Genomic DNA, 26,497 nt, shown 5'->3' on the forward strand with positions numbered 1-26,497 from the left:
GTGACTTGACTGCACCTATAACATAAGGCGAGATGACACAGGCAAGCTTCACTTGACAATGTGGATCATAATGTGTGTGTACGGTGTCTGATGTCATCATTTTCTTTACCTTTTGGAAAGCCACCTCACACTATTTAGTCAGTTGCTATTTCTTCCTGATCTGTAGTAATGAGTTCACAGTAGCCAGGATTGGCAGGAACCTGTTATAGTAATTGACAAATCCTAAAAATGACTGCACCTGTGACATGTCCTTTGGCCTTGGGACATCCACCACTGCTTGAATTTTCACAGCACACATGTGTAACGCTTGTGTGTCAATGATATGCCCACAGTAAGCAAATTAGAATTTGATCTTGCACCTATGTGCTTGAAGCATCAGGGCCCATTTCTGCATTTGTGCTGCTACTGTATGGATCTACTTTTGGTACTGGGTCAATGGTGATCTTAAGATCACCTGAGATCCCGACAGACCCATTCTTCATGGCTACTGGGAGCACTGGTGTTGCCCATGGGCTCCATTCAACCTTGGAAAGTATTCCTTCAGCCTCCATGCGATCTAGCTCACTGGCTACTTTATCAGAAGTGGTAAGGAACTGGGTGGGCTTCATAAAAATGGTATTACATTTTTGTTTAACACCGGTAAACCCTCTCCAGCATTGAGCACATCTGCACTGAGAGTGTTGTCGCAGGAAAGCAGCATCCATCATCAGGGACCTGCACCACACAGGCTATGCTCACTTCACTGTGCTGCCATCGGGAAGATGGTACAGGAACCTCAGGACTCACACCACTAGGTTCAGGAACAGTTACTATCCCTCCCCCATCGGGCTCCTGAACCAAAGGGGATAACTACACTCAACTTCACTTGCCCCACCAGTGAAATATTTCCACAGCCAATAGACTCACTTTCAAGGACTCTTCATCTCGTGTTCTCAATACTTATTGCTTATTTATTTATCATTATTATTATTTCTTCGTTTTGTACTTGAAGTTTGATGTCTTCTACACACTGGTTGAATGTCCCATTTGGGTGGTCTTTCATTGATTCAAAGGTTTCAAAGGTACGTTGAATGTCAGCGAAATGTATACAATACACATCCTGAAATACTTTTTCTTTGCAAGCATCCATGAAAACAGAGGAGTGCCGCAAGAATGAATGACAGTTAAATGTTAGAACCCGAAAGCTACCCCCCAACTCCCCTCCCTCTCGTGCCTAAGTGGCAGCAAGCAACGATCCTCCCTCTCCCACCAGCAAAAAGAAGCATCAGCACCCATCACCGAGCACTCAAGCGTGCAGCAAAAGCAACAGCAAAGACACAGGCTTGCAGTACCCAAAGACTACGTGTTCACCTGGTATTCGACGTACCACAGGTTCTCTCTTTCCTTAATAAGGGAGAAAAAGATATCTCTATTTCACAGCGAGAGGGGAGACATAACAAACAACTCGCTGGTTTATGATGTTAAAAGTCCGTAATGGTTTCTGTTATGGTTATTTTTCTATAGATTTATTGAGAATGCCCACAAGAAAATGAACCAGGGGGTTGCATACAGTGATATATATGTAGCTTGAATAATAAAATGTACTTTGAACTTTAATCAAAAGTAAAACATGGGAGACCGGGAGAACGTGTACATTTAGTTTCCTTACTTTAGTGAGGTGTGCTCATATGATGTGGTGGCATAATGACACATGCCATTTACATACTTTTATATAAAACCCATAATGAATTATTTAAATAAACAAACCATATATTTACAATATCACTGCAATATTAAATACTCAACAGTTTATACCTCAACATTCTATTTCTATCTAATTGGTCTTGACATAATAATTGAATATTGAGGACTCCCTTGATCAATATTTTATGGTTTCTATAGATGTTGTTCCATTGATCAGAAAACTATACAGCAATTACCCCATTCAGAAGATGTTAAGTGTAGGCCTTCCAGTTGGATTTCCCCAGAGCAGGATAGGACTTGAACAGGCTCTTATCTTGGAGCCTTCATTCAGAATATCAAGCCCTGGAATATGGAGCTGGTAAATCGGTGTTGACAAGCTCTTATGGGCCGCTTATATACAAATTTGATCAATGTCTCAGCATATCATGAATCCCAATGTAAGGATGAAGAACAAATCTCCCTCAATAAGATAAATAATCAACAGCTTTGTGACCAACATTTGCAACCCAAAATACAACTTGGAAATTTCCATGAAGAATGAGATAGCCAACTAAACAAAACTGTCATCCCCTGAAAGACAGCACCCATCAAATTTCATAAATTGGCAATTATTAATATTCATACTACACCCAATTAATCACTTTGTAGAACTCTATCAAGCCTTGAATTGCCATTCTACATGTTGGAGAGTTCAACCTTCATCACATGGAATAGGCAAATGACATCTGTGTATCACACCAATTCAATTGATACCATGATGAAACCACAGAGGGATTTATGCACAAAGGCAAACCCAACTCTTCCCACCTAGTGAAACTTAAAATAATTCTTTTTTTTAATGTGAGGACTCCAAGAAAACTTGTGGAAATAGATATAGTTCTTGTAAGGTAAAACATTGCATCAGCTTGGATGAAAGTTGGAATTAACATTTAATTTCTGACCCCAAAATGCAGTCTCCACATTTTGACCATTTGTGAAAAACAGATTCAGGAGCAGTTCAGAAACAGGTATATCTGTTCCAATACATACTGCAGGAATAGTATTTTAGGAATTCTGCAAAATGTAATAGTTTAAAGTTCAAAACTGCGAAGTAAATTTATTATCGAAGTACATATATGTCACCATATGCACTTCAATGAAAGACCGCACCAACTTTGATGTTCAAGCAGTGTGCAAAGTACAATAAACTGTGCAAACACAAAAAGAAAGAAAGAATAATAATAAATAAATAAGTGATAAATATCGAGAACATGAGATGAAGAGTCCTTGGAAGTGAGTCCATAGATTGTCGGAACAGTTCAGTGGTGCGGTAGGTGAAGTTGAGTGAAGTTAACCCCTTTGGTTCAAGAGCCTGATGATTGAAGGGTAATATCTGTCCCTGAACCTGGTGGTGTGAATCCTGAGGCTCTTTCACCTTCATCCAGATTGCAGTAGTGAGAACAGAGCATGCCCTGGGTGGCGGGGGTCCCTGAGGATGGATGCTGCTTTCCTGCGACAGCGTTTCCTGTAGATGTGCTCCAAGACAATTGATGTGGTCCATACCGTTTCCTTCTTCACAAATTTGACTGACATTGCAGTGATATATTCCTTTTCCCCATCAGCATTTGACTGGTTATCTAACCCCGATTATATTTGTTGATTCAAGCCATCTAAATGAAAGCTTTCCTTTTGCAAAAAGAAAAATGCAGCGGATTAACTGACAATTTTCATTGCACTTGTAAATTCCATTTTGAACATGTTCATACATCTGTGTACCTTGCAGTTTTTAACAGAGTCTTTGAAATGACCTCATGATATCTTAGGCTTTGTGTTGGTCTTTACTTCCCATGTAAACAATGTTGTACTCAAACAAATTTCACTCTAAAATAATGAATTAAACAGGTTGATATTGGAAAAAAAAACTGCCTATAAAGAAAGAGTTGCAGTACTTTTCACTGAAGTCAAATCAAAATGTTCCTCGTTTTACACAAGTATATATATTTTGAATGCTATCTTGTAAAAGAACATGTTATTTGTAACTCAGATAAAGCTAGTGTGAAAAATGCACTCTCTGTGAAGGGACAAAGGTTTTATAATTGCAGAGTTCCCACTGAGCAGCCTGCAGACGGCAGATTGCCGCATTCCTCAGCATTAAACAAACCAATCTGTACCCCTGGAATCTGGTAGAGCTTCGTGCAGACATGCAGTCCTTGTTAACGTTATTTCTCTTTGCTCCATGCTGGTACCCTCTCAGACACAGTGGTGCATTTTCAGCCTATCATATTAGTACAAATGAGCATAATGGGAGAACATGGTTCTGATTTTCTTGTAAAATGCTAGCAATGTCATGCGGAACAGTGGGTATTTCTCTACACTCGCTGGACAGCTCTGGACTTTTGCATCAGAACGTGATTGTGTTTATCTTGGGTTTCCTGAGTGGTTTCTGCAGGCTCTTTCCTGACATTCCTCTGAGACTGGAGTCCAATGTCACACTCAAAATTCACACAATTCCCAGCCATTATGTATGGAAATTGTAGCCCCCAGAGATGTTGTGAGGTGATAACCTAATCAAACTATGCACTACATAACACACTGTCTTAAATATTTGATCGAAATTTTGGAAAAATAAATTTGCTTTCATGAAGTGCATTAGACAGGTTAACTAACCTTAATCTGGATTTATGTTGTTATTCCTTTTCAGCAGTATGAAATAATTATGGCAGTTTAGACTTGGCACAGGAACAAAGAAGAGGCACGGTTGGGAGGCAGCCAGGCAACTTTCAAGGTAATTTATATCTTTTTTACTGAATTAAATAATCTTCCCCTCCCCCCCCCTTTGTATTTCTGTATGGAAATACCAATGCCCTTGAACAGAAAATCCTACAAAAAACAGATACAGCCCAGTCCATCACAGGCAGACCCCTCCCCTCCACTGAGCACATCAATACAGAACACTGTCGCAGGAAAGCAGTATCCTTCATCAGGGACCTCCACCACCAATGTTATGTTATGTTCTCACGGCTGCCATCAGGATGAAGGTACAGAACCCTCAGGATTCACACTATCAGATTCAGGAACAGTAATTACCCCTCAACCATCAGGCTCTTGAACTAGTGGGGATAATTTCACTTGTCCCATCACTGAACTGCTCCCACAACCTATGGACTCACTTTCAAGGACTCTTCATCTCATGTTCTCGATATTTATTGCTTATTTATTATTATTATCTTCTCTTTGGAATTTGCACAGTTTGTTGTCTTCTGCACATTGGTTGTTTATCTGTCCTGTTGGGTGCGGTCTTTTATTGATTCTATTATGGTTCATAGATTTACTGAGTATACCCACAAGAAAATGAATCTCAGGATTGTATATGGTGATATACATGTACTTTGATAATAAATTTACTCTGAACTTTGAATTGGCTTAACTTTTCCTGTTAACTTCATTTTAGTTAGATGATTTGTAAAAAGCTGCTTGTGAATGAGGTGTTTGTAAATGTCAGAGTCCTTATTAAGACTGAGAGCATGATTTTTCTGCCGGACAAATGTTTCTATCCAAGGTCTTGTCAGCCACATTAGAGCCAGTTCCTTCATTTAGCCCTGTCAGATTACCTGTTCCAGGTAGAAACAGACCTGATGGGCAACGGGGAGCAATGAATAACCATGCCTCACTGCTTGCAGGAAGTTCAGAGAAAATGAAAAATTCATGATAATCCTGATAATGATCATCCTGTCAACCAGATTTATCTCTTAGAGTTTACCTGCTTTAATAAATTAACCGAATTAGTCAGAGATCATATTATATTGTGACTAACAAAATTAAAAAGGACTTTTAAAATTATTTTAGTTTCAGGATATATTTTTGAACCTGAAAAATCACCCATCATTAAAATTGAACCAAATATGTTAATTTTGATATATCTTTGAAAATATGATGACAAAATTATTCTATTCAGATCTGCTAAGTAAAAGAGACAAGCGTTTTTTGAGAAGTTTTATCTCAAGAGTGCTGCTAGTTTACAAACCCAGATGTGGGCTGAAGACACTGCCACGTGTTCTGCACCAGAAGCCTTCACAACTTGTGCACGATCTCCATCTACTGCCTGGCAAGCAGCATTGTTCTTAAGCAATCATTTTGTTCTTAAATGGTTCAAAATAAATTTATTATCAAAGTATATATATATGTCACCATATATAACCCCAAGTTTCATGTCTTTCTGGGCATACTCAATAAATATATGGAATAATAACCATAACAGAATCAACTTGGGCATTCAACCAGGGCTGATGTCAAACAATATTATCCCAAATTAGTTTTTTTTAATGCCCAAAGAGACTGAGGCATTCAGACATTGATCTTTATCTGTGCAATTAAAGTATCAACATCATGAAGATAATCCATATTGCACTAAAGTTTTCTTAAACTATAACATTAAACAACAAAAAACAGCAATCTCACCAAAAAAGACCAATCTATTTAACCACAGTTGTTATGTTGGAACTTAACGCTAGCAAGTATGCAACAAAATACAGGAGAACCACAAGTTATAGAAGTCCTGACATTCGAAAGAGTTTTTCAAGATAGTAATAATAAAATGTTTCCTGATACAACTGGATATTGTATACATTTCTTAGGTTAAATTATGGGTAGTGTTAGGTTCAGTACTTCAATGGAGTTAAGGTGTTGTGGCAAGCATATGGAGAGAGATGCATTAAGGGCTTCAAGAGAAAAAGCATGTTCCTAACACAGACAATTCTCAGGAAGAGAACTATTATGTAACCTTCAACTGCTCATTTCCTTTTGAATAAAATTATAGCAGCAGAAAATTCTATTCTTCAAAATACGCAGTTCTCTCAAATCACATTGACTTCAACAAAAATTCCTTTGTTGATTTGAGGTGAGGGCCTTGTGATATCAAATAGCATGTTTGAGAACACACAAGATAATGGAATCTCCATTCCGCACATCAATTTCCATCGGACAGATGTTCCTTATTCAATATGGCTGTACCCAACTCTTAATAATTTACCTCTAGCCGTACAATTTATTGTGCCTCAAACAAATAGTAAATTTCAATTTTAAAAAAACTTTATAAGTTCATTTAAGTCAGTAATAAGAAAAATGAAACGCCAAGGCTTCAGTACAGAAGACTATGGGGGAACTACTTGTCACATTCACCAATTATAACCAATTAGTTCTATCACCCAGCTGTCTAAGAACTGATGCCATAAGGTTTGCTCCATTTGAAGAACTATTATTTTTGGTTACGTTCTAACATGCAGAACTTTATTGAACAGCATTTAGAGATCCACATAAACAGAATCATTTAAACACTCCCTCTTCCACATACAGTATTATCAAGTTCAATTGAACGCACTTCAATAATGACCAAAACTGTTGCACATATTCAGTAGGTCAGGCAGCATCTATCAAGGTAGAAAAAGAGAGAGGGTGTAGCGAACAAAGGGAATGGTCAATAGGGTGGAGATCAAAGAAGACTAACTGACCCTGCCAGCTAGGGTGCCCCCTAGAGGGTAATGAGTGCTTGTTCAGCCTAAATAATCTGCCTGCAGGAAATAAATTCAAGCAATGGAAGAGAAAGAAATAGAAAAGGAAATAAAAACACTGCTGGAACTGCAACACACACATCAAAGAACTCAAACACTGCAAATGATGAAAATCTGAAACAAAAACAGTGAATACCAGAAATGGTCACCAGGCTCAGGCAGCATCTATGGAAAGAGAAGCAACAGCGAGAATTAATCAGGGATAAGTCTTATCATTAGAGAACTTCGTCTTTAGGAGTGGACATCTGAAGTTCTAAAATGAGATTGTGTCATGCATGTCATCTGCAACACCGGTAATGCCTAAGATACATTTTCCCAAGGTACTTCATAATCTAGGTTGGAACTTGTAAGATCGTTTCTAGTAAGAAACACCACTGATGAAGCAAACAACTAAACCTTCTTCTTTCTCATTGTGCTCTGGATATTCAAATATGGCAAAACACAAATCTAGACCCTTTATAATTACTTCTGCTGAGGACTGAGCTAAACATATTTCCACTTTTTGTATCAGAGTGTTTATTGCATGCAATCACCTGTGGAGAAGAAGAACCATTCATAATTAAATATTTAAAGGTGGTCTGTTGCCCTGAAGATTATGAGGTGTCAAGTGTATCTCATACATAATACACCCAATTGCATTTAACAAACATTGGCACAATTTCACTGTGTAAGGGAGGATATTTGAAATACTTTGTAACATTATTTCCAGAATATTTTTTGTAATCTCTTAAAATGCCCCTGACTCTTGTTTGATTTTATGTGCTTACTGTAACCTAACAATAAAAGACTTGGGGACTTAAAGTATTAACTGAAATGAACAGTCTGCATAAACATGCCTTGAATTTGATTGAACCTTCAAGTTCGAAGCATTAGTGAAAGAAATTGAAAGCTTCTTTTCACACAAGGTGAAGCAGAAATGGGGAATTCTATCCCTTAAAAAGCCTATGAGTGTCAAGTGAATTGAAATTTTCAGGACTGAGATGGATAGATTTTCTAAACTGAGATGGATTGGTTTTTATTAGGATATCAAGGGATATGGAGCAAAGTCTTGCATGGCATTGATGTACAGATCAGCCATGATCTAATTGAATTACAGAACAGGCTCAAGGGGATGGATAGCGTACATCTGTTCCTGTGTAACCAACATCCCATTTTGCTGCCTGTTTCAATGCGGGAAAGGTGCAAGCCTTTAATGTAAACTGTTGTTATTGTAGGAGAAATTCACCAGAGAAAGCCATTATTACTGATTTTAACTTAGATCTGAAATGTATGAAGTTGTGCAAACCATTCCCTTGCACCAAGACTAGAACACAATCCACAAAACTAGTTGACAAAATTCTCCAAAGATGATAAGACAATTCCTTCTCCCATACTGATTCATGTGTCAACCAGCCAAATCAGGGGACCACAGCGGCATTGCAAAGTAACTCAGTAAAAGAAAAGTAAGAGAAATGACTTCACACCATCCAAGTCTTTTCAAAATCTGTGAATATTCAAACAGCAACATTTCTAAAGTTTAGAAATGACCACCATCATAACATCCAAACTCTGTCAGTTAGAAGCAGGAAATTATAATGGAGTGTGACTTGATTAAGTGAATGGGGAACAATTGATAGACAGGATTAAAAGATGCAAGATGATATTCGCTCAGATTTCTGAGAGGCACAACAACCCGGCCTCTTTGCATGTGGCACCTTCTCATCAAACAGAAGATGAAATTGAAGAGAAAATGTGTTTTATTGCATTAAAAAGAAATGATTTTTTTATCACTGGAAAAAGGTGAAGATTGTGGAGTAGTCTCTCATCCAGGGAGTTACCTTTCTCATGTACATATCTGCAATTTCAGAAAGTTATCTAATCATGATTAGCAATTAATGATCAGAAATGAGTCACTAGCAGCTGTAATTTGTAGCTGCCCTCAAACAAAATCAATTAATTTTGCATAATTGTAGTTCAAACTTGAAATCCACACAGTTCAGAGCTATTTGTTTAATTTTAGTGCTAAATCATTAGAAGCAATTTAGTTTTAATAATGCAACTGAAGACACCAGCTGCAGTATAAACCGAAACTGAACACCGCTCTTATGTCTTAAATCTTTGCATTGTCAGCAAGTGCTAAACTTACGGCATCTCCAAGGCAGAAATCAAGCAGACCCTAAATATACTTAACATCAAACCCAAAGCTTTTGTTATTTCACTGATTAAAAATCAATAATATATCAAATTTAAAACATTTTAACAAATAAGTAAGACATCCAGGGCAATAGTGGCTGTGCAATTAAATACCTGAAAGTCCCGACTGCAAAACAAGTGAACAAGTTGCTCAGTCTTGACATTTGTTGAAGGATTAAGGTGAATCTGATTTATCCATTGTACATTCAACGTTTCACACATTCCTACGACATGAATATGAAATAGTGGTGTAAAAAGCAGTCAATTTGCAATGGCTGTAAACTCACAATAAAAGAATTGACACTTCAACAGAGAAGCTAGCATTTGCAGCTCTAGCTTCCAAGGCTATATTTCACTTTCATTTTATTTCAAAAATTCTGCTGACTTTTACAAATACAATTATCAAACAATAGAATTTCCAAGGTCATAAATGTTTCGGGAAAGGTTATGGTGCTCCTTCATGGAAAAATCAGCACAAAAATCTCAACTTAATTTGCATATCTTCTCTACATTTTAATGGCATTGGTTGCATCACTGGGTTTATTTTTCTCATGAGTATCTTGGAATTTACTGCAACACTCAGAAATCATGGGCTTTCTCCCGGAGTTCTGAATTAAATATGCCTGCTTTGTAACTTCGTACGGTATAAAGAAGTTAAAATTTTAGCATCGGACTCAGAGTAATGCACTTATGAGCATGGAAATTCCTTTACTAACACAGCAGCAGGTAAAAACGAAATAGAAGAAGCTGAATTTCCTGAAAGCTTCCCCTGTAACTAGATTTGTACTGCACCACTGAGGAGAGTACACAGTGAAGTTCAGCAAGGATTAATCACGGTTGATAGAGAGCTATGGAGATATAGGCTTTGGAATGCTTTACCTGGCACAAATATTGTGTACTTCTGTTCTGCAATATTTCATACTTCTTGATGGATGAATGTTAACCAAAACACTGGCAGAATTCCCAAAATGCAAGATCAAAATTCAAGTGCCGTGCAACTCATTTTATGAATAGAGTAAAAACAGTGAAATTGCAATTTTTAATACAAAAGATTTAAAACATTTAAAGCAACTATTGCGTTATTAGATACAATTAATAAACACATTTGATTATTATATTACAGTTAGGTAACTCTCAATGAAACAGTTCTCTCTATTGTTGGTCATTCTAATGTCATAATAATAAAGTTGCATTTTTGACATTTGTAATTTAAACTCCTTTTACACATATTGAGAATAACCTCAGAGGTGGCATTAATTTCCATTAATTGAGATCCATTTTAAGGAGCAGTTTACAGCTTTGCACAAATTTTTATTCACCAACAGGGTCTTAGACCCAAATTAAATCACTTTGATCTTGGTGTGTAGCAGACTTTCCTTGAGGTTAATGTGTAAATATCATTAACAAAATTATATTAGCAGAATCTGCAAAGGTTTTGCCCTTTCTCTATAATCAAATCTGACTCAGTTTCAATTCTGAAGTAATATGACAGACAATGATCTGGTAATAACATTTTTCAAAAGTAGAGTTAATCTTTCATATTGATAGGCTTTAGGATTGAAGTTTAATATACTGTTACATATTAATTAAAAACTTGGAAGGTTACATGGTAGCTTAATTTTAAGAAGAGTAAGCACACAGTACTATATATAAAGCCATCAATGTTCTCAGCACGGATTGATACTCTGCACCAGCTAGAGTTTACTGCTGTGCGATTATTGCTTTCCTGTTGAGCAAAATCTGTTTTACAAACATTTCCTTTGTTTAAATTTTTTTTAAACCTAAATGACCATGAGGTGACAAAATATTGATGGCTATGTGTATTATTTAAAATCAAAGGGAAAAGGTGTTATCCCACATGACTATTCTGTATGAAATAACTAGGTTAAATAGTCATCAGTCATCGCATTGAGATGTTACTTGTACAAGAGTGCCACTTAAAATGTCACAAAGTGACAATTCCCTTAAGAAATCATCTGCCAGCAAATTTTCTAATCCTGCTCGATACATGACTGCCCTCGTGTGGCTATCTACAGTATATTAGCATGAGGTCTTCCAGTGATTAAAATGATCATTGGGTAGCAAAAAGAACATTATTAGTAGGATAAAGTAATTAAAGAAATAAATATTATTTATATATATATATATATTTATATATATATATAAAAACTGAAAAACTTCCCCAAACTGAATTAAAAATAAATCTAAGATAGCCTTATTTTAAGCATGCAATGCAACAACAGCTGCAATTTCCCAAAATTTGGCTGCAATGAAGTTAATTTCAGAAATGAATTGGTCACTCTGTGGACATGGTGCAAGTATCTGGAGGAATTTGTACTTCAGCTTTTTTAAGTGATGTTAATCAGCAAAGTTCCCTGTTACAATTATCCTCAATATCTGCACCCCACTAGGCTGTATCCTTAACCCCTTATTTTATTTCTTATACACTCATGACTATGTGGCCAAATTCTGCTCCAACTTCTTTTACAAGTATGCAAATGATACCACCATACTGGGCAGCATCTCAAAATGATAACATGGACTACAGGAAGGAGGGAGCCCTCATGAGAAACGCCAAAATGTCTTTCCCTCAAAAATCAGGAAAATGAAACAGTGGGTCATTGACTTCAGGAAGCAGAGCATCCACACATGTTTCTTCACCATCTGTGGAGATGATTGGTACTTTGTAAGTGTAAGATAATCACCTGTATGGACTCTATGGCCAAGAAAGATCACCAGCACCTCTATTTCCTCAGAAGACTAAGGAATTTCTGCATGCCCCCAAAGACTGTAAACATTTTTACAATGCACCATAGAAATCATGCTATATGAATGCACCACAACTTGGTATAGCAACTGCTCTGTCAAGACTGTAAGAAATTGCAGAGTTGTGAACGCAACCAGACCATCATGCAAACCAGCTCTCCTCCAATAACTCATTCTATACTTGCTACCTTGGAAAGCAGCCAGCATAATCAAGGACCTTTCCTATCCTGATCATTGTCCCTTCTACACCTTCAAAACCCTACAAAAAGTAGTGCATACAGACCAGTTCAACATGAGTAAAGCCTTCCCCACCTTTGAGCACACTGAAACAAATTTCACCTAATATGCTGGTGATATTAAACCTGCTCCAGATTTACAAGCCCTGCTGCAGGAAAGTGGCATCCGTTATCATGAACCCCCAACGTCCAGGCTATGCTCTTTTCTCACTGCTGCCATCAGTCCCCAGGAGCCTCAAGTCCCCATCACCAGGTTCAGTAGCAGTTATTACCCCCACGCCATCAGGGGATAACTTCACTCAGCCCAACACTAAATTGATTCCACAACCTATGGAGTCACTTTTAAGAACTCTACAACTCGCTTTCTTGATAGTTATTGCTGATTCATCTGTTTTCTTTTTTTGTGTTTGCACAGCTTGCCCTTTGCAAATAGACTGCTTTTCCACCTTTGTCATGTGCTGTTTCGTCATTGAAAAAGAATCCAGGGAACTGTGAGTACAGTGGATTCCAGTTAATTTGGGACACACTGGGATCAGTACATTTTGGCCTAATTAAGCAGCTATCCCAATTAGCTGAAGTTTCATGGGAATAATTAAAAAGGTATAAAAAACACAAACTGAGCAACAAATTATGTATTTAAATAAAATACAGAACAAATTACAACACTACCAATACTAATACAGTATTATAAAACTGTATTATTTCCTAATACCTATCGACAGGGCAATTCATCTGAGTCACTGTGTAGCCCTTAAGGCATTTATTTGACTTTGTTGGGTCTACGCTTTAAATGATTTGTTTGTAACTATTTTCTAGTTAAAGTTAAAGGTGGATAATTAAGTTACAGTATAACGAAGGTAAATCCATTGTCTATGGTATATCGTGGCATGTGATGACGTCACCTCTGGTTTCGCCGCGTCTTATGTGTAACCTCCAGTTCGGAGAAGGTGTGAGGGTGGGTGCCATGCGTGCAGCATGATCGTGAAGAGCTCCGTTTCTACCCACAAAGAAACGTTATAGAAGCAACGCCATAAGTTCCTATGAAAGTATTTGAAGTAAAAATATTAACACTGTTTCTGTTAAGGAAGCAACGGTTGGGGCAGCACGCATGCCGGGTTTTCAATTTCAAACACGGGGTCGGCTCGAGCCCGGTGGCGGTTTGACGCGACCCCCTCACCCGCTATTCGGGGCAGCTGGAGACACTCGCTAAAAGAAGAGAGTGTGCACGGTCTCCAGAATGAAACAGACGCTGTATATGTCTGTATTTTTTTTATCAACAGTTTTCACCATACGATGTTAATGTGGAAGAGTGAACAGTAAATGGTTAAACTTACAATGACTCTGTCTTCATTGGCTCCAGTTTAACTTGGTGTTTAGTCAGAGTTTCAACACACTGCACAAGAACACTACAGTCACATACTTTTGACCGTAAATGAACAACACCAACACAGACATATAGGGCAGATAATGGGCTGCCTTCATACAATGTTATCAATGATTGCATCCTTCAAATTTTCATTTGTATTGTAACATTCAAGATCACTGTTGATGCCTTCAAGTTCTTTGTAGTTCATATCTTGTTGAAGTAGTGAAATTGTTTCGTTTTTACTCCCTGCTATTTCTGACATCTCCAAGCCGCCATGTTTGAAACCGCAGTGAGCAAAACAGTTCAGAATTTTCTTTCTGCTTATTTCTCACCAACTATCAGTAACAAAAATTGCTGCTTTAAGAACGCAAACACATGCAATTGTCACTACTTAAAAATTGTTCACTCGAACCATGGTGTAGTGTCAAATGGCCATGCAAGTGCACTCAACTGACACTAGTTAGAAACTGTTTGGCAACCGTTTCCTGTTCTTATTAAGCAGAATAGTGTTCCAAATAAATAAAGGGAATCCCGGCTATTTTCTCAATTAGTTTTTGTTCATTAAGAATTGTCCCAAATAAGTGGCTGCCCCAAGTAAATGATGGCCCAAATAACTGGAATCCACTGTATTCATTTCTTGGGGTTTAAAATTCAGTAAGTTGAGGACAAAGGGTGATGAGGATCAGAAGAAGCCAAAAGTCATTGAAGTGAAATGAAGGGGGAATGAAGATAAGGCAAAGACGAAGCTCATCTTGCTCTTTTCATCCTGTATGGCAGCGGTCCCCAACCGCCGGGCCGCAAAGCATGTGCTATCAGGCCGCGAGGAAACGATATGATTTGGCGATATGAGTCAGCTACACCTTTCCTCATTCCCTGTCACGCACTGTTGAGCTTGAACGCATGCGAAGTCATTACACAAGCGTCACTCATGTCAGCGCGGGAAGAAGATCAACTCCTCGAGCTTGCAAATGACGGTGGGCTGAAAAGTATGTTTGACATAACATCTCTGCCGGCATTCTGGATCAAAGTCAAGGCTAAATATTCTGAGATAGCCACGAAAGCACTGAAAACATTGCTTCCATTTCCAACATATCTCTGCAATGAATGCAACGAAAACTAAATTGCGGAATAGACTGGACTTAAGGAATCCCCTTCGAGTATCGCTGTCTCCCATCACCCCTCGATGGCACCATCTTGCTGCAGGGAAACAAGCCCAGGGCTCCCACTGATTCAGCGATATTGGTGCGTTGCAATGATTATATATGCTCATACGGGGAAAATATGTGCTGTGTGTTTAATACCCAAACGTTACTTAAAATGTGATGATGCTACTGACTTATAAGTATCTTTTATAACCATGTAACAATTACAGCACGGAAACAGGCCATCTCGGCCCTTCTAATCCGTGTCAACCACTACTCTCACCTAGTCCGACCAACCTGCACTCAGCCCATAACCCTCCATTCCTTTCCTGTCCATATACCTATCCAATTTGTCTTTAAATGATAATATCGAATCTACCTCTACCACTTCTGCTGGAAGTTCATTCAACACTTACTTCAAGCTCCCCTGTTCCCCCCTGATAATTGACTTATCACTATATTCATGCGAGGAAAATATGCGATGTGTGTTTAATATTAAATTCGTTAGATAAGCCCTTTTAGAAACAAAATTGAGTGTATTAGCCACTTATCACCTATATTCCGGTCGAGATTAACACTCCCCCCCCCGAACAGAATCGCCAAAAACGATTTGTAGAAAAAAATCGGCACGTACACGCATGCGCACACAGGTGCCCATGCAAGGCTTCATGGTCAGGGTAGTCTTTCTCGGGGTAAACACAACATATTTGACTGCTCCTCTTGTCCGTTGGCAACCCTAACACCGCGCCCCCCCCCCGCCCCCGGTCGGCCGGTCCACAAGAATATTGTCGATAATAAACCAGTCCCCTGCTGTGTGGTATCCAAATTGAAGAATCATCAACTTAACATTTTCCAATTTGTAAATTAACAAATTGGTTTATTATTGTCAGCTGTATCAAAGTACAGTGAAAATCTTCATTTTATGTGCTATCTATACAAGTCATTTCATTACAGCAGTGCATTGAGATAGTTCAAGGGTAAAAATACAGAATAAGATGCTACAGTTACAGATAAAGTGCGGTTCAGATAAACAATGAGATACAAGGTCAACTGGGTGGGAAAAATTCCATTTTGTCACACTAAGGGACTGTTGAATAGTCTTATGACAGTGGGATAGAAGCTGTCCTTGGGCATGGTAGTATGTGTTTTCAGGTTTATGTATCTTCTGCCTTATGGAAGAGGAGAAAAGAGGAAATGTTAGAGATGGGTGGGGTCTTTCATCATCTTTACTGTTTTACTGAGATAGGGAGAAGTGTAGACAGAATCCTTGGAAGAGAGGCTGGTTTCCATGATGTGCAGAACTGTGTCGACAGTTCTCTGCAATCTCTGCCTGTGACCACACCAAGCCATGAAGTATCCAGATTGGATGCTTTCAACTGAGCACACACCATTTTTCTTCAGCCTGAATACGCCCATTGCGGTGAATTAAATTACTCAAAGCTGCACATTCGTGAAGTACTGTCGACAAATATTCTCAGCAGAATTGTTGCTTCGTGAAGCCACTATAAAGAACTACCTGAATGTTAAGCACAAAGATCAGCAAAATGTTGCCTTGAAAAGCATCCTCTCAATTAACAGACCAGAATGACCCCATGCTCCTTTCACAATCAGTTGAGAAAGGGCGGGGGGGGGGTAAAATGTTTTGGAAGGAATGGGAAGGAGTCATGGATCAGAACTGATGGAAATATTCTACCAAGAGTCAGATTGTCCTTGATGGATCAAATGGCTTTCTTCTGTACCAAGGTTTGTAAAGGAGAGCAAAACTGCTCTGACATCAAGTCAGTATTGACAATGCAACAGGTCCACTCAACCAAACTCCAGAGCATACAGGTTTCTCTCTGCTCACATCCACAGAACTGTTCCTCATCATGCATTTACCCAAGGCACACAATGATTATTTGCAAGTCTGATACACACTTAGGAAAGTATTACCTCAACGTTTTAACTACCTTAACTCACTTATTACATTGTCTATACTTCTGTTTAAAGGTCAAATTAACTAAATACTCTCAATTATAATGAATTTATGTAAAACTCAGTTCAAAGGTTCATTTGTGATCAAAGTATGTATCCATATACAACTCTGAGATTCATCTTCTCCAGATAACCACAAAACAAAGAAAGAACATAAAAGGCATTCAGAGAGAAACATCAAACCTACCCTGCACACAAAAAAGAATGACATCCCGATCATCAACCTCCAAACCCCCCTTCCCCCACACAAAACAGAACAAGAACATTGACCCCCAAACCCCCTTCCCCCACACAAAACAGAACAAGAACATTGACCCCCAAACCCCCCTTCCCCACACAAAATGGAACAAGAGCATCAACCCCCAAAATCCCCTTCCCCTCTCAACAAAACAGAGAGAAATGGGTGAAAAACACAGAATATAAAAACCCTATGTCTGAGAAAGTCCACAGTCCATAAAAGCAATAGTCCAATCCATAACGCATAACCACAGCAACATCTTCCTTCGTCAATGAAGACAGAGACAGCACACGAGCGCAGAGGCCTACCTGCCTGCCATAGCAAGCCACACAGTGATAGGCCACTCACAGACTCCTCCTCAGCAGGGATCAAAAGGAAGGCAGTCGGTGCTGAACTCTCACTCACCTTGGCATTGGCCTTGATGCTTTAATTGGCGCTTAATGGGTGCTTTAATCGGCTCACGCTCCGTCTCGGTTTCTGCACCTCGACCACATCTGAGGACAGACTTTCAAATTAAAATCAACTGAGCACGTGCAAAATGGGGCTCAGAACAAGGTGGCAGAAGTGGTACAAGTCAACTAAATTGGAAAAAAGATGAGATAATAGTAAAGCACAAAAAGCATTTAGTTAAAGCAAAAAATGAAACTCTTTATACTAAGACCAAGATGAAGAAAAGGTAAACCAGCAGAAGGAACCTGCTTTGTTGTCTACTGTGTTTTTCTGCTGGAGATTGTAGGCATGCTACATTGATGCCAGAATGTGTGGTGTCACTTGTGGGCTGCCCCCCAGCACACCCTCGGTTGTGTTGCCTGTTAATGAAAATGACACATTTTACTGTACACTTCGATGTGTATGTGACAAATAAACTTGAATCTTTAAGGTTGTCCACTGGTTTTTATCATCAGTGAGATGAGAAAAGGAGGTGAGCACACGTGCAGAATCCCATTCGGGATTCATGAGCTCATTAGTAAGTTGTCCATCAGCACTGTACAGGCCTGCAAATCAGAGAAAACTGATATGCTTCTCAAGTATAGCAGCCAACTGAAATCAATAGAGTAGAGAAATCCTGGCAGATTTGATGGCAGTTGAACAGTGATGGCAAGTATTATTAAAACAGCTGACTCCAAAGTAGTACTCACCGTGCAGAAGGGTTGGTCACCTACACAAGTCTACTGCTTTTGGATCTTATGAATGGAGCAAACCAAGTGCAGCTACATCTGAATGAGTTGCAGGAAGAGTGTTTGGTATCTTTGAAACAACTTCAGAATGCCAAGCCAGTGTTGGATCCCCTTTTCTGATAATGCTGAGTGCCACTATTGTGGCTGGAGCTAGACTGTGGACTGTCATCTCTGAAGTGAAGGAAGGAATAGAAATCCAGATGAGAAAGCTGAAGTGAGGGGGTGAGTGTGCAGCAAGGATCCATGAAAGGATGTAGAGGAGGGGAAATGAACACACATGGAGTGACAAATAGACAATGAAGTACAATGCAGCACCGAGACAGATGTGGAACATCTGGAATCTCATGAGTGCAAAAAAATGAAAATTTCGTCAAAGAAGATTCCAAAGAAAGTAAGTGACTGGGTTTGACTTTACACATTTTACAATGTTATCATTGTCTGCCTACTGTGGTTTTCTTGGAGATATGATCATGCTTTCACTAAATCAGAATCAAGTTTATTATCACTGACTAATGTCATGAAATTTGATGTTTTGCTTCAGCAGTACAGTGCAAGATATAAAATTAGCTATGTTACAAAAATAAATAATGCAAAAGATGAATAACAAGGTAGTGTTCATGGGGTCATGGACCATACAGCAATCCAATGGCAGAGGGGAATAGCTGCTCCTAAAATCACTTTTATATTGCTCCAGTTTACACAGACTGTAAACAAATTTGATCTTTGTTTAAAGAAAAACTACTTAAGTTTTGGATTCTCTCCAATTCAATAGTTGGCACTGTGACTACCAGTACATTCCCTCTTCCCCATGTTCCGTTGGACAGTAGATTGTGCGCAATATTCCACCAATAATTTGAAACTGACATCTCCCATATCAATTCAAACCCTCTCCCTCACCAAGTCTTCAAAATCTATTCTGGTCCTCTAAAATTCTCAAGTCTATCAACAAATCCAATATCTCGTTTCTATCTGTTATAGTTATTACCACTAATAGCAACACAACATCAAAAAAAAATCAATATATTTGGATATCTACTGCATAGAATAGAAGTATTCTAACATCGCCAAAGAGTGAATGTGCACCCATTTAATAACATGAAAAAATTAAGAGGACTACCTTTTAAGAGTCAGATTCCTATATATAAAGGCAATCAAAATAGAATGAAGATTTAAGTCAAACTTCAAAGTTGTGTGTGCCTAATACTTTTTTTTAAATCAAAACAGTAAATTACAGAGGATTTTTGTTTTTAAAAAAGAAATAGCTTGATGAGATGCCTAGCATATCATTCCTCATTCTGAAATATGTAACTCAGTGAAGTAATTACTCTAAGTATGGGACACAGTGATTTAAAATACAAGCAGAAGAAAAATGAATTCTGAACTTTGTCCTTCATCTCAAGTATAGCTTGCATGTTGATAAATAAATGGTGCCATTACAAATTGCTTCTCCTATCCCATTTTACAGTATTATATATAAAACAGCATTTACAATCAAGTCCAAAAATAATAAAATTACACTGCAACACACAGTGCCTTTTATTGGTTATAAATTAATAATGCAATTTTATAACCTAATTTTATAGCAGCCAAATCTAATGTAAACAGAAGAAAGATATATACAGTACATTATATATATATATATAACCAGTATGCTGCGGGAAAAGCTGTGTAAACTCCGGAGGGCGGAACATCTACGACAGCAAAGAAGGAAGAAAGAGAAAAGGCGAGCACAGTTTGTGAGAGATCCATTCAGCTTCACCAGGACTCTTCTCGGCCAACAAAAATCTGGTATACTATCCAGCTCAAAGCCAGAGGTAGAGGAGTTCCTGCGGGAGGCACACAGTGACCCACGGAGGGGTCAGGGACTAGGAACCAATCGGGCTGTGCGTAGACCGGAAAATCCATCAATTGAGCTGAATGTGAAGGAGCCTACATGGCAGGAAATCCAGGACATCAACCGGAAAGCTAAAGCATCAGCTGCCCCAGGCCCAAGCAGCATACCTTATAAGGTGTATAAGAAATGCCCAAAACTTCCTCGGAGGCTGTGGAAGGTCATGATCTGGGCCAAAGGTACTATTCCATCAAGTTGGAAATTGACAGAGGGATGTTTTATTCCAAAGGAAGAGGATTCTTCCACAATTGCCCAGTTTAGGACAATTTCTCTCCTGGATGTGGAATGTAAGATTTTCTTTTCTGTGCTCGAAAGAAGGCTGACTTCTTACATCAGCGGTCCCCAACCACCGGGCCATGGACCGGTACCGGGCCGCAAAGCATACACTACCGGGCCGCGAGGAAGTGATATGATTTGGCGATATGAGTCAGCTGCACCTTTCCTCATTCTCTGTCACGGCCACTGTTGAGCCATTACGCATGCGAGGTCATTACCACAGCGTCATCCATTTCAGCGCAGGAAGGAGATCAACTCCGCGAGCTTGCAAATGACGGCGGGCTGGAAAGTATGTTTGACATAACATCTCTACCGGCATTCCGGATCAAAGTCAAGGCTAAAAATCCTGAGATAGCCACGAAAGCACTGAAAACATTGCTTCCATTTCCAACATATCTCCGCAATGAATGCAATGAAAACTAAATTGCGGAATAGACTGGACATAAGAAACCCCCTTCGAGTATCGCTGTCTCCCGTCACCCCTCGATAGGACCGTCTTGTTGCAGGAAAACAAGCCCAGGGCTCCCACTGATTCAGTGATATTGGTGTGTTGCAATGATTTTATATGTTCATACGGGGAAAATATGTGCTGCGTGTTTAATATCCAAACGTTACTTAAAATGTTATGATGCTATTGTCTTATAAAACCATATAACAATTACAGCACGGAAACAGGCCATCTCGGCCCTTCTAGTCCATGCCGAACGCTGCTCTCACCTAGTCCCACTGACCTGCACTCAGCCCATAACCCTCCATTCCTTTCCTGTCCATATACCTATCCAATTTTTCTTTAAATGATTAATATCGAACCTGCCTCTACCACTTCTACTGGAAGTTTGTTCAACACTTACTTCAAGCTCCCCTGTCCTCCCCTGATAGTTGACTTATCACTATATTCATGCGAGGAAAATATGCGCTGTGTGTATAATATTAAATTTGTTAGATAATCCCTTTTAGAAAGGAAATTGAGTGCATTAGCCACTTATCACCGATATTCCGGTAGTGATTAACAACCCCCACCCCCCCCCGAAAAGAATCGCCAAAAATTATTTTGGGGGGTGGGGGGGGGAATCGTACACGCATGCGCACTGGTGCCCGCGCACGGCCTCATGGTAATCGTAGTCTTTCTCGGGGTAAACCCAGCGTATTTGACTGCACTGCTAGTCTTGTCCATTGGCAACCCTACCACCTCCCACCCCCAGTTGGCCGGTCCACAAGAATATTGTCAATATGAAACCGGTCCGCAGTGCAAAAAAGGTTGGGGACCCCTATCTTACATGACGCAGAACCACTATATCAATACATCCATCCAGAAAGGCAGTATTCCAGGCTTTTCAGGGTGTCTGGAACACACCTCAATGATTAGCCATTTGATTCGTGAGGCCAAGCAGAAAAAGAGTGACCTAACAGTTGTCTGGTTAGACCTCACAAACGCCTATAGGTCTATTCTACATGACCCCATGCTAGAAGGACTTGACCACTACTACATCCCAGTGGCTATTCGAGACATGATCACCAGCTACCTAGGAGGATTCAAACTCAGATTTACATCAGCCCATTTCACAACTAGTTGGCAGGTCCTCCAGAAAGGGATTCCAACAGGGTGCACCATCTCCCCCATTCTATTTATTATGGGAATGAATTATCAGCAGCAGAAAATGTAACCCGCGGCCCCATGCTGGAGTCGGGTATTGTTCAGCCGGCTCTACGAGGGTTCATGGACGACATCACTATAACAACTGTGTCATATGTCCAAGCAAGATGGGTATTGGAAACCCTGGACAATGTAGCCACTTGGGCGAGGATGTCCTTCAAGGCCAAGAAGTCCATGTGTATGGTGATCGGAAAGGGTAAAGTTATAGCAAGTTTAGCCTCCAAGTTCAGGGTGAGGTCATCCCTTCCATCGAAAATAACCTGAAAATGCTTGGGGAAGTGGTTTAATGTGTCACTGACAGATGGGGACAATGTCACCAATGCTGTGAAGCAGACAGACGAATGGTTGAAGAAGATCGACAAATCCAGACTTCCCGGTAAATTCAAGACCTGGCTGTACCAATACGGCATTCTGCCCAGGCTTCTCTGGCTCTTCACACTTTATGAGTTCCCCATGACTGCCATAGAGGGCATCCAGAGGAGAACCAACAAGCACCCGCAGAGATGGTTGGGAGTTCCCCCAAGCTTCTCTTCAGTGGGCCTCTATATTCGATTTGGGCAACTGCATCTTCCCCTTTCATCTGTTGTGGAGGAATTCAAGGTGGCAAAATGCAGAGCCTTATTAAGCTTGAGAGATTCCAATGACGTCTTGGTAAAGCATACAGGCGTTACAACCAGATCTGGGCACAAGTGGGCAGCCAACGCAGCTGTGGAGCAGGTGGTGTGTTCTCTGAAGCTGCGAGATATCATTGGCAACCTCTGTGTCAGGCGGCAAGGCCTCGGCTCGGTTCACTTCCAGCAGTGGGGAAATGCAAGCATAAGGAACAGGCGAGACATGGTACAGGCAGAAGTACAGATCCATGAGGAAGAGAAGTGGATGTCAAAGGCAATAGAACAAGGGTCCCAGGGTCCCTGGACAAAATGGGATCTGCCCAAGTGCAAGATCTCATGGGCAGAGTTATGGAGACGGGAGCCCTTCCATATTTCCTTCCTCTTGCGAACCGTGTATGACACCCTTCCTTCACCATTACATCTGTACACATGGAAGATGAGAGAGGACCTGAACTGTAAGCTCTGTGATCAAAAGGGGACACTGGCTCATATACTGTCCGGGTGAAAAACAGCTCTAACTCAAGGACGGTATAGGTGGCACCATGATAAGATGCTTCTGGCTCTTGCTGACACACTAGAGCGGGAGAGATGCAAGAAGAGGACGGCTGGCACAGATCTGAGGAAGGCCATCACCTTCATCAAAGAGGGAGCCAGGCCTTTCGTAACCAATCAACCAAAGCCCTAACGGCTTAGCCCTAACCAAAGCCCTGCTGCTAACGGCCAGGTCCTGGGAGATGAGGATCGATGTGGGAAGGAGGTTGCAGTTCCCGGATGTGGTGAACACAACCCTATGCCTGGACATTGTACTGTGGTCAATGGAAGACAAGAAAATAATTCTGGTTGAGCTGACTGTGCCGTGGGAGGAGGGAGAAGCCAGAACGAGCCTCTTGTTGGAGTTGCAGTAGGCGAGAGGAGGGAAGCTGGAAGCCAGGAGCAGATGGGCAGTGATTTGGCCACCACTGCCAGCCCACCAACTGGAGAATGTCGTGGTTAAGGGTTGAAACACTCGGTGAAGGTTGGGAACCACCTGATGACATCTGCTCCTGGCTGAAGTCTACAGTTACCTAAAAAGGTATCTGAAGAATGCACCCTAACAGGTGTATGTAACAAGATCCAGTCAGATTTTGAAAACCCTATGCCTGAATATTTCATAAAGTAGGACTTGCATAATCAACAAGTAATAGCACTTTCCCCTTCTCCTTCCCTTTCTCCACGATCCGCTCTCCTCTCCTATCAGATTCCTTATTCTTCAGCCCTTTGCCTTTTCCACCTATCACCTCCCAGCTTCTTACTTCAACCTTTCCCCCATCCACCTACCTTTCCTCTCACACGGCTTCACTTACCCCCTTCTAGCATGCGTTTCTACCGCTCCCCCCCCACCCCACCCTCTTCTCACCCCATTCTTTCTAGTCCTGATAAAGGGTCTCGGCCAGAAATGTTGATACTTTGTTCCTTTCTATAGATGCTGCCTGACCTGCTGAGTTCCTCCATCATTTTGTATGTGTTATTCTGGAATCCAGGACCTGCAGAATTTCTTGTGTTTATCTGCTGAAATGCCTTGGAACTAAAGGTATTCAGCAAGTGCAAAAATGCAGTTAAGATAACTGCAACTGAGCTTTAATCTATTAATACTTAAAGAAGTAAAACTCCCGAAGTAAGGTTTCATTTAAAGTAACATTTCTCAATGTTCAGTTCTTTTCTCATGTCCTTAGCAAATGAACAAGACCACATCACCATACAGCAAAACCTAGACAACATTCAGACATGGGCTAATAAGTGGCAGGTAATGTTTGTACCATGAAAATGTTAGACAATGACCATCTGCAACAAGGGAGAGTCTAAGTACCAGTTCTTGACTTTCATTTACATGAGCATGGTTGGAACTCTCACCATGAATATCTCGAAGGTCATTGTTAACTAGAAACTCATTAAACCAAACACAAAAATATCGTGGCTACTAAAGCAAGTGAGACGCTGGGTGCCCTATGGAGTCCCCAACCTGATAACCTGATGCCATTCCCCGATCTAAAAGGCACAAGTCAGGAATGTGATGGAAGTCTCTCCACTTAGCTGTACAAATACAGCTCCAACAACTTTAAAAGATGCTTTATACCATTCAAGACAAAGTAACCCACCTGAATTACACCAGCATCCAGCATCAGCACTTACTGGCTGTTACCTTCAATAAAATGCATTCCAGTTACTTGTCTGGACTACTCTAAAAGCATCCTCAAACCTAGGGTCTCTGCCACCATGAACGAACAAGGCAGTAGTTCCACAAGAACCTCACCACCTGCAGATTCGCCTTCAAATTATACACTATCCTGATTTAGAAGTACAGTATATCATTGGTTCTTCTTTGTTACTGGATAGAAATCCTGGAACACCCTTTCCAACACTCCTGTGGGCACATCTTCATCAAATGGATGGATTTAATCCAAGCTGGTTGCTCACCACTATAGTCCCAAGTGAAAGATGTTGCTGAAGTTTCACATGGGAAGATTAAGTCACTTCACATTCAGGATGAACTAATCAACTGGATTCAACATTGGGTTGGCATTCTCCTGCCAGAGAGTGGTAGTAGATGGTGGTCTCTCTGACTGGATTCCTGTGACTAGTGGTGTGCCACTGGGATTGTTGTTTATCATCTATATTAATGATTTAGATGATAATGTGGTGAACTGAATCAGCAAATTTGTCATGACACTAAGACTGAGTGCATAGAGGACAGCAAGGAAGGCTATCAAAGCTTGCAAGATAATCTGGACCAGCTGGGAACATGGAATGAAAAATGACAGATAGAATTTAATGAAGACAAGTGTGAAGTGTTAAAAACACAGGAAATCCAAGACAAAACACACAAATGCAGGAGGAACTCAGCAGGTCAGGCAGCGTCGATGGAAATGAATAAACAGTTAACATTTCGGGCCTAGACTCTTCATTGGGACTAGAAAAAAGATGAGAAGTTGGGGGAAGGGGAGGAAGCAGCACAGGATTGCAGGGGAAAGGTGAAACAGGGAAAGGGGGTGGGGGTGAAGTCAAGAGCTGGAAAGGTGATTGTTGAAAGAGACAAAGGGCTGGGGAAGGGAGGATATGACAGGAGAGAGTAGAATATCATGGAAGAAAGGGAAGGAGGAGAAACACCAGAGGGAGGTGATGGGCAGGTAAGGAGATAAGAGAGAGGGAAAAGGAAATGGGAAATGCTGAGGGGGGGGCGCGCGGGGGAAGCATTGCCGGAAGTTCAAGAAATCATGCCTTCAGGTTGGAGGCTACCCAGATGGAACATAAAGTGTTGCTCCTCCACCCCAAGTGTGGCCTCATTATGGGAGCAGAGGGGGCCATGGACTGACATGTCAGAGTGGGAATGGGCAGTGGAATTAAAATGGGTGGCCATCAGAAGATCCTGCTTTTTCTGGCAGATGGAGATAGGTGCTCTGTGAAGCAGTCTCCCAATCTACATTGGGTCTCGCCAATATATAGGAGGCTACACCAGGAGCACTGGACACAGTATATGACCCCAACAGACTCACAGGTGAAGTGTCACCTCATCTGGAAGGACTGTTTGGGCCCTGAATGGTAGTGAGGAAGGAGGTGTAGGGGCAGGTATAGCACTGGTTCTGCTTGCAAGGAAAAGTGCCAGGAGGGCACGAGTGGACAAGGAAGTCGCTTAGGGAGTGATCCCTGCGGGAAGCAAAAAGAGGGGGTGAGGGAAAGATGTGCTTAGTGTTGTGGCGTGAATGAAATCACCCAGAGAGAGAGTTGCT

General features: G+C 40.5%; 1 long non-coding RNA gene across 1 annotated transcript in view; it reads right to left on the bottom strand.

Moving 5' to 3' along the window:
- The window catches only part of LOC134355136 (uncharacterized), a 153,182-nt gene that overhangs the window by 113,044 nt on the left and 13,641 nt on the right, over window positions 1-26,497 (bottom strand). The window contains exon 2 of the long non-coding RNA XR_010019967.1: window positions 9,516-9,625. This is a non-coding gene — a long non-coding RNA (uncharacterized LOC134355136). The remainder of the gene's footprint in view (window positions 1-9,515; window positions 9,626-26,497) is intronic.

The sequence above is a fragment of the Mobula hypostoma genome, chromosome 1 (genome assembly GCF_963921235.1).
Source record: "Mobula hypostoma chromosome 1, sMobHyp1.1, whole genome shotgun sequence".
NCBI classification, from domain to species: domain Eukaryota; kingdom Metazoa; phylum Chordata; class Chondrichthyes; order Myliobatiformes; family Myliobatidae; genus Mobula; species Mobula hypostoma.